The sequence below is a fragment of the Olea europaea genome, chromosome 6 (assembly GCF_002742605.1).
Source record: "Olea europaea var. sylvestris chromosome 6, O_europaea_v1, whole genome shotgun sequence".
Classification (NCBI taxonomy): Eukaryota; Viridiplantae; Streptophyta; class Magnoliopsida; order Lamiales; family Oleaceae; genus Olea; species Olea europaea.
In genome coordinates this window covers 28,500,894-28,511,249 of record NC_036242.1, presented here as the reverse complement: position 1 = coordinate 28,511,249, position 10,356 = coordinate 28,500,894, and positions in this window count along the sequence as shown.

The following is a 10,356-nucleotide window of genomic DNA, read 5'->3' as shown; positions in this document are numbered from 1 at the left end:
CAGAATATGAACGGTCACATTCGTGCCTAATAACTGAAATCAAATGGCCCAAAGTCTTGGGAAAAGAAGTGAGAATACCAAGAAAGAATGTACATGATTCTTAGTATAAAGCAATTAAATGCTTGGGGGTTGACTATTAAGGACAACGTCAATTAATACGCAAGTAGACAAGATAGTCGTTCATTAACGACGATAGCTGCTGTTACATTAAAAATTAGCAATGATAATTAGTGCGAAATTACAAAAGGAAAGTTAAGGCATTGGATGTCTTAATTACAATTCACCCTAAGCCGAATGTATTCTTTCCCTAAGTCTTCCCCAGTCTTCACTCTGTTGAGAAGAAGCGACATTTAATTCAGTTACAAAATCGTCATCAGCCTCCAGCTTTTTATACTGCTCAACCAAAGACTAGGTTCGTTCAATTTCTTGGGAAGCATTACGCTTTTTAGTAGCCATTCTCGCCCTGCAGTCGTTCATCTTTGCTTGAACCTCCTTCATCTCTGCAGCCAAGCTTATTATCAAAGAGTTTTCAATCATAACGTCGGAAGAGATTTCTTTCAATTCATCCTCGACTTTGTTAATCTCTAGAAGCAAAGACTCTCTTTCAGATGCAGCACGAAGATATTGAGTACTCCTGGCTTTCAGTTCAACATTTTTAGCTAGCAAAGAGAGGATGTCAGAGTGGACAACCTTCAATGTCACTTTAAAGTCAGCAGAAACATTGAGCGACGGAAGTGTAAGTGCTTGCGCCAATTTCATACTCAATAGCTCAAACTTATCCTTATGTTTAGTAGCACTAGCCTAACCGATATCCATGTCCATAAAAGACACATACTCAAGTACCGATTGCTTGAGAGACTTCATATTTTCCTCCGAAAAAGCAGAAGGATGACTGGTTGAAGTAGGGCGAGACGTCTTGACTTGTCCATAGAAAGTAAACAAGTCCTGGATGGAACGCACAATGTCATCAGCACCCTGCAAAGAAAAATGCCAACATTGATGACTTTCACTATAATAAACGAAGCGAAAATGAAAGTGAAGCAAAAGGTTACCTCATCAGCAATCTTGGAAAGTTCAGGCATATCACCAGTTGGCTCCACCACCTGTGGGGACTTCCCCTTATCTGGGCGAGAAGACTCTGCCGCAACGGGCAGGCCCATGGGAGCCTCTGCATAATTTAAGAAGCAACGAATCAGAAACTAGTAGCACAAGTAAAGGTAAAACATCAAAATATGTATTACCTTCTGGTTCGACATTTGGGGGGTCGGTGCCCTGGGAAGAAGGTGGCCCTTTTACTGGTTGTGATGAAGATTTCGAGACTAAGGGTTTCTCTTTAAGCATAGTCCCTTCATCAGTTGATTTGGACGAAGCAGTTTCAGCAGAAGATGATGAAGCAGGAGTTGCCAAAACCAAAGCCTTCGAAGGAGAGGCTGAACTTTTTTAAAAAATTCAGGTAAACCATTAGTACATAGAAAAGTATGTTTGTGAATAAACAAATTCAATTACCTTTCTCCTAAGGATGAGAGGAGCATCATCATCATCATCATCATTATCATCCCGTAAAATGGGAGATGCTGAAGCTGGCCGTTTGCGGCTTAAGGCACATTTAGCTGTAGTAGCCTTGGCAGGTGGAGAAATAAATGGACGGATAGGATGTTTAGTACGAGCAGGGGAAGAAGGATTCCTAATGGACATAGGGATGACCAAAATAGGAGAAGTAGAGGAAGTGTCTGGCTGATCCAGTAAATGCAAGGCACGATTAGCATCAGTTGCAAATAATCTGCATTTTACTGATGGCCAGAGCTGTTCAAAAAGAGGATGGACGGCACAGCTAGAATTGAAAGGGGCTAATGAAAATTTGCTCGTCAAAAGAATGTTGCGAGCATCTACAACTTGTGCTTCTGCCTTATTAATAGTGTGAAAACGATCTGTCAAATTTTTGGAGTAGCAAGGAGGAACAGGCCAAGTTTGGCCAAAACCAAGTTGGCGAGCAAAAAATTGGGGAGCATATATTTCAACCCCAGCTTTGGCATTGGTTCCAGTTAAAATATCGTGGAACAATTCCCTCTCAATCAAAAACTGAACCCAAACAAGTAGAGAGGCGCTCGCACTGTCCAGGGTGGGTGCAGGTTGTACATAATCTGGAGTCAAGTGAGCAGGAAAAGGAAAGAATGAAGGAATCGAATTTAAGGTATAAAAGAATGAAAAAATGTCCCTACTGGACATATTTACAGGTTTCAATGGTTCAATGGCTAGCCCATGACAACTAGCAGAACGAAGGGAAATGGATGGAGAACCAAGTGGTGGAAAGTATGCTCTCAACCAAAGTTGAGTGAACCAAAGGGGCCCACTGCCAGTGGGAGATGCACCGTTCTTCAGTTGAGATTGAAGGGAAGCCATACCTCTATAAAGGGTAGTTAAAAAGAATGAACATAAGTTCAAAAGCCTACTATGCGCCAATTCATGCGCTATGGGTAAGTAGCTCATAGAAGGTTTCATACTTAGCACGCAGAGAATATATTTACAGAGCCAAATTTGAAGAAAGGCCATACGCTCAGTGTGGGAAGGTTCAGCGCTTGAATGATTATAAAAGCCTTGCATGCTTGAATAGGACTAAGTAAGTTTCTTGTCAAATTTCGAGCCAACACTGGAAATCAAGATACCATGAAAGATGGTATCGCCCAAAGGCGAAAGATTTACTAGGGCTCCAACGTCCCTTAAAGTAATAGACATGAGACCAAGAGGGAAAACGAACGTATTATATTCAGAAGACCAAAAATCCAAAGCAATCGAAAAAAGCACTGGGTTGAAAATTGGGGGTTAAAGAGCAATTTCTAATAAGTCTGAAATCCTAGCACGATCAAAAATCGCCTTGGTAGGGTCATGATTTACAAGACGTGCATGCCATCTACGAAAAATAACATCAGCTTTGGGCCAAGTGCGAATACCTTTTTCACGAATCGGCCTCAATGGCAGAGAGTTCAGGAACGGAGGGTCTTAAGTGCAAGGGAACAGCTGGCCCACCATCACTTGTCCAACGACTTCGACATTATTGAATGATGGACCCAAATAGAATTTATTGAGGTCAGCATTGGCTTGTGCAAGGAAGTTTGGATTTACATACGGCCTAGTAAGGATTTTCTGAAAATCTTCGAAACTAAAAGAATCATCAGATTGAATTTGTGAAGTCGCCATTGGGTGCAAAGTACAGTTTTGTTAAGATTTGCCTGAGAAACGTAGCAGAGAAGCAAGAAGATGAGCAGTAAATTAGTGAGGAGGAAGCGCGAAAATGGTGCGACGAAATGGCGTGTCTTTTGGGTTTATAAGGGTTTGTAACGTTGCACCTTTTCATGCTAAAGGAAATAATGATTGAAATTCTTGGAAATTTCAAATGTTGCTGGAAAACACTAAGTGAATATGGCAAAGATTAATAATTGGTATTAATTCTGCCATATTGGGAGGTAATTGTTGACACACTAAAAGTGCAGCCCAAATCAAATAGCCCAAAGAGTGAAGCCTAATTGGGGAGTCCAGGATAAAGGTCCAAACAGGATTATTGATGAATGCAGTGGAAGCCCACGAACACAGTAACATCATCATCCAAGCTTGAAAGACGTCCAGAATCTGAGCGAATGGAGTGCCTTACGGTCGCCCAGAGCAATGACCCCATTCTCGCCCAAACCTTCGAATCGCCCAGGATCTTAGCAAACATAAAATATTGTGGTTATCCAGAATAGCAGTTATTGAAGCAGTTATTGAGTAATCTTATCACATTCCACGATTCAAGGAGCCCAGTTGAAAGCAGTTGAACGACAAAGAGTAATGGCAGCAGTTAGAGACGGCAGTTCCACGACAAATTAGCCACCTTAAAGAAAGTGGGTAGTTATAAAGCAATCAAGCAGTTTTCAAGCGGTCTATCACGTGAAAATCATCAAGGGAAAATAAAAAGGAAGAGAAGACATAAAGAAAAAGGCCGGAATCAAACACTCTCAAACAGAGAATACGTAATTTTAATTTCTTAGCTTAAATTTAAAATTTTTTTTTAGTACTCGTGTGCTTGCGCCCCTTAGAGGCATTCTGTTTATTTTCAATTATAAATCATCGCCAATAAAATACCCATTTTTGGGACTTCGTCTCAAGAAGTCTGTTCCTTACACAATCGTCTGATCCCTTTTTTAATTATTAGTGACTACCCGCGCGAAACAGACATTGATTTAAATCCATGGTTGTGATATTCTTTAGATATATATACGTGTTTGGCCGAGTCCATTAGGAGCCACGTTTTTTAAATGGCCACGTCAAACATTCTATTCAGCATATAGGTTGAATTTGTTAATTATTCACCACAATGACTTTTTTACCATTAAACGACAAAAATACCCTTTATTTAAAAATGTTTGAATGTCTTTATCTTCTAGCTTTGGTATACATTGCACGTCAACTATAATTTAAAAATGTTGGATTGATTATGTATGAAGTTTAATTATTGTTGAATTGAATTTTTAGATTTTTCTCCTCCTACTTAAAAATGGCAGAACTTGGTCTACAATGCATCTTTTAGAGTAAATTAGTGGGATTTGAAAGGTTTACAAGTCTTCTAATAGTTATCTTTAGATTTACATTAAAATATTTCCTTGAGAAAAAGTTATATCCGTTTTAGTAGACTACATCAGGTCAATTTCAAAAATACTGTCCAACTTAGTTGAAAAATATTTTCGTGCTTCAGACATTGTCGTTGATACCTCAAATTTTTATATGTTGTACGTATATGAATGTTATATTCTTTGTTAAAATTTCATAAATTTCAGTCGACATTTTCGTTGTTGCGCAGCCAGCATTTGCTGAAATTCTCCCTAATGTTTTCCGAAATCAAATTACACCATAGATATATATTTCAAATTTCAAAATATTTCTTATTTACAATTTACTTTGGTCAACATTAAAGAGCTCAAATGGAATTGATTTTTCTTCTAATGCTCCGAGTTCCAAGAATTTGGAACGTTACAACTTGGCGTTAGAGCCAAGTTTATTTTCTGTAGACTAGCACTAGAAACCATATCTTAGGTGTATCGTGTCACATATATAGTTGATCAAATTTTTTTAAATGAGGATCTTGAGCACGGTGCCTGCCATAGCAACGCTATATCGATTTTGATATAAAAGAAAGTTTCATAAATATGTTTGTATCCATGTGATGAGTATGAGAAAGTTTAATCTAAATAAAACATTTGAAATGTACGTATGAATATCAGTATATGTTTGATTTTGAATATTTTTTGTAGATAATCATTATTATGCCAAGTATTTTGATAACATGAACAAATTAAATGTTTATTTAAGTCCTCGAGAACTGCCTAAAATTTATTAGATACCCACTAATTGGATTTTGAATAATTGGTATGACACAAATGGTACGTGATAAGTGTGCTTTTGCACAATAGTTTAATACATAAATAAGCTTAAATATTGATTAAATGAGCGAATTTCTAATCACAATCATGTAATTATTGTTTTTGTATGTAAAAATCAGCCAAGGAAAGAAAACAAGACAAAAGAGAGTGAAAATGGATCAAAAGCGCACAAAAATGTAAAGTTGAGGACTAAATTGTACAAGTGTCGAAAGTTCAGGATGTTGAGCTGCAATTTATGAAGGGTAAAATTGATATAAAAGGTAAAATCTAAGGACCAAATTATGCCAGAGCAAAATTGAGGGACCTTGAGTGCAAATTACTAGAGGACTTGTGTACAAAGAGGAAAAAAAGGGAAACACAAAACCTGGTAGCAGAGAGTTAGCACCTAGGCACCACTACTCAGGCACCTAGGCTCCAACTTCTATGATTTGAGGACCATTTTGTTAATTTTCAAAACTTGAGGGACTTGGGTGCAATATTTACTAGGTTTTTAATTTAAAATCTAGGTGCTAGGATTCCTTTTTTTTTTTTTTCCTTCCGACTCGATTCCGTCTTTTTCTCTAGCTTTCTCTTCTTCTTCTTTTTTTTTTTTATTTTCTTTCTTTTTCTTTTCTTTCTTTATTCTCTGTCTCTCTCTTATTTTTCTTTCCATTTTTCTTGGTATTTTGAGAGTGAAATCAAAAACACAAGGAGAAGACTTTTAAGGATTTGAAGAAATATTTGGAAAATCATAGTCAAGTTTCAAAATGGGTTTTATCTATAACTTTTTATTTTCTCAATTATTTTGTCATAGTTGTAATGCATTATGATAAATATTCTCCTCTTTGTTATTTATATAAAATGAGCTAATTTATTGTGTTGGGTTTATGGTATTATTTGAGCCTAATTTTTAATTAATTTTAATATTTGCTCTTTAATGTTAAATTACTTATTTTAGACCAAACAGTAAAAACACTAGATTTGTATAGAGGATAGAAATATATCATTAGCCCTATGTGAAACAATGAGCTCTTTTCACAAATATTTAACACAATTGTGGGATTTGAATCAATATAGAGATATAGTAAGTTAAATCAATCAATTAATGTGTAATTAACTAAAATTGAAAAATCGGGTCTAATATCATAAATGAGCAATTTGTTAAATAATTTGTGGAGAAATTAATTAGATAACGGTTAAGCGAAATCATGAATCCTAATCACGTTTTCTTCTGAAATTTACAAGATTTTTATATTTTCTTATTTTGTAGATTTTTCGTTAATTTTTCTTATATTCCAAAATCTAACTTTATTGTGTGTTTTATTGTTAAAATTAAATTAATTAAAGTTGTATGATTACAAGTAAACATTACATGACGGATCGACAATTTGGACTCAAAAAGTCTACTTTATTACTTGAACGTGACCCATGTACTCGCAATTTGCACTTTTAGCGAACAGTACGGAGTAAGAAAACATGTAGGAGGACGAGTTCATTGATACGTCATCGATATGAGATCGTGAGGCTATATGAAGAGTATCAATTGAACCTAGCACACAAAATGGGCCAACACATTTGGGATATGTTAATATGGTGGATAGAGGTGAGAGGACTAGGCCATATGGTCACTGGTTGTTGAGTTACCCACCTCCTTATTGATACCTTGCTAGAAGAGTGGCTAGATACGATCGAATCGATTTACAATTGTTTATGGAGAGTTGGTGAGCCTATATTGCCTCGAGAGATTAACTATGAGGCTTTTTGCGAAAGCTAATTGAACAATAAGAGTTGGCCCAACTTGCGATTCCCGAGGACGATAGTGTACCCACTGAAATGTACTTTCATGAAGATGAAACTTCACCCATTTCAGTCGATGAAGCGCAACCTTCTAAGAAACCTAGAATTCATGGAGGCTAGATTAGTGTTGATGAATAAAGGAGTGAAATTTTAGTAGATTTTATTAGGTTTAATTGTTGTTGATGTCTAGTTGAATTCTTTTGTTTTCTGTTGAATAGTGATGCTCTTTTATTATATTGTATTCCTCTTGAAGGTTTCATTTGAGAAAATATGAATAGAAGTTGAGATATAAATATTATTTCTATTTTGTGCAAGCATTGTTAACTCATCTACATGAGATTGTCATGGTATATAGGAATGTGGCGCAAGCAATGACAATTAGAAAGTTAAGGCGGGAGATTGATGAGTTGAAAAAAGCCTTAGATGCTCATTCTACACCACCAGCACCTCAAGCTCCACCAGTCCCCAAGCACAACAGTGCCACCAACATACCCGACTGCATCATTTATTCCGACAGTAGAACAGTTTCGTAGATATCGACCCCTACCTTTGATGGTAGGAAAGACCCTCTAGTAGTTGAGAAGTGGTTGCATACTATTGAGAAGATCTTTCGACACATACATTGTCCAGAAAATCAAAAACTATTATGTGCGAAGTTCATGTTAATCGAAAAGTAGGTCACTAGTGGCAATACTTGTCATGTACTCGCACCATGGAAAAACAACTTAATCTAACTTGGACTCGGTTTAAAATGGAGCTAATACAAAAGTATTTCTCGTAAGCTCTGCAAGACTGTAAGGAGGCAGAATTCTTAAAACTAGTACATAGAGATATGGAAATTTTTGAATATGAGAGCAACTTCAAAAAATTGTCACGATATGCCCCATACCTTACGAGTACTGAGCTCTTGAAGGCAAAACATTATGAAAGGGGCATGTGCCCAGATATCAAGCAGATTGTGAGGTTACACAATCTCACCACTTTTCAAGCAATGGTAAAGAAAGCTCAAACAGTGACCTATTCAGATGTGAAGTTGGTAAATTAGGGATAGCATAATAACTTTGGAAAAAAGAAGTGGCGGGATAAGAATAAGATAGCAGACACATGCGGGTCAGCCAAGCAATCCTTTATCTCAATGCTCTAAGTGTAACAAGTTTTACAAAGGAGAATATTTGTATGGAAAGTGTGTTTGCTATAAGTGTAACCAACCCGTCCACGTGGCTTCTTCTTGCACGTTGATTAAGAAACCCGAGCAAAGGAATAAAGGAAAAGCAAGAATGTTTGCATGACTCTTGATGAGGCTGTCCAAAATGCAGACGTAAGCACAGGTGTTTTATCAATTTCTAGTATCCCTTTTTACATCCTCATTGATTATGGAACGACTCATTCGTTCATATCTAATACATGTCTAGTTAAAATTAATACTTCATATCAGAAGAATGATAGTGCATTAGAGGTTAGTATGCCATTAGGGAAAATTATTGATACAGATAGGATAAGAAATGATGTACAGATAAATTTTGATGGACTGACTTTCGAGGCCGATTTGTATGTCATAGAGATGAAAGATTTTGATTTTATTTTTGGTATAGATTATTAGGTAAAAACCGAGTCACGGTAGTACGTTTTGGGAAAGAGGTAATTTTCGGAGAACGGAGAAGAAGAATTTGGATTTTATAGATTGAAGATTAAGGCAAGTCCTCGTGTCATCTCGTCTTTAAAGATAGAGAGCATGTTAAGAAATCCTGATTGTCAGGGTATTTACCAATCTTACTAGCACCTTGTCTCAAGAGAAAATATTAGATGAATAAAAGTGTAAGCCGACGTGTTTCCAATTGATCTATCGGGTACTCCGCCTAATAGACAAGTGGAATTCACGATAGATTTGATACCTGGAGCTACTCATGTATCCAAAACTCCATACCGAATGGCATCAAAGGAATTTTAAGAGTTAAAAATGTAGTTAGAAGAACTTCTAGATAAAGGTTTCATTATACCGAGTGCATCTTGATGGGAAGCTCTAATACTCTTTGTAAAGAAGAAAGATGGTACTATGAGGTTGTACATCGACTACCGTGAACTAAATAAGTTAACAATCAAGAATAAGTATCCTCTTCCTAGGATTGGGGATCTATTTGATCAGTTGAAGGGTGCATCCGTGTTCTCGAAAATTGATTTAAGGTCAGGCTACCATCAGCCAAAGATTAAGTCGGTTGATATACCAAAGACAGCATTTAGGACTCGATATGGGAGTTATGAGTTTACAGTGATGCCCTTTGGCTTGATCAAATGCCCCTGCGACGTTTATGGACTTGAAGAATAGAGTATTCCATCAATATTTGGACACGTTTGTCATCATATTTATTGACGACATACTGATATACTCGAGAGATTTTTAGCAACATGAAAAAATCTGAAGATAGTTTTGGAAATACTACATGAGGAGAAGTTATATGCCAAATTTAAGAAATGTGAATTTTGGCTAGACTGAGTGGGGTTACTAGGCCATACTGTTTCAGCATGAGGAATTGAAGTGGATCAATCCAAAGTTGAGGTTGTAACCAATTGGCCAAAACTTATAAATGTTGGAGAAGTGAAGCGTTTTCTAGATTTAGCTGGCTATTATCAACAATTTATAGAAGGGTTTTTCAAAATAGCGGGTCTCATGACACAGTTGACTCGAAAGTGTGCTAATTTCGTATGGTCAGAGAAGTGCGAGCGGAGTTTTCAAGAGTTAAAGAACAAACTTGTATCTGCACTAATGTTAACTATCCCATATGGTTCAAAAGGCTTTGTAATTTACAGTGATGCACCCAAGCTTGGTTTAGAATGTGTTTTGATGTAATATGGGAAAGTGATAGCCTATGCTTCGAGGCAATTGAAACAATATGAACATAATTATCCTGCACATGATCTCGAACTAGCAACGATAGTGCATGCGTTGAATATTTAGCACCACTATTTATATGGTAGCAAGTGTGAGATCTACATCGATCACAAGATTCTCAAATATTTCTTTACCCAGAAGAAATTGAATATGAGACAGTGACGATGGTTAGAATTAGTGAAGGATTGTGACTACACTATCTTGTGTCATCCGGGTAAGGCTAATGTAATTGCTGATGTACTGAGTAGAAAGAACATAGGGTAGTTGTCAGCACTGTGTACA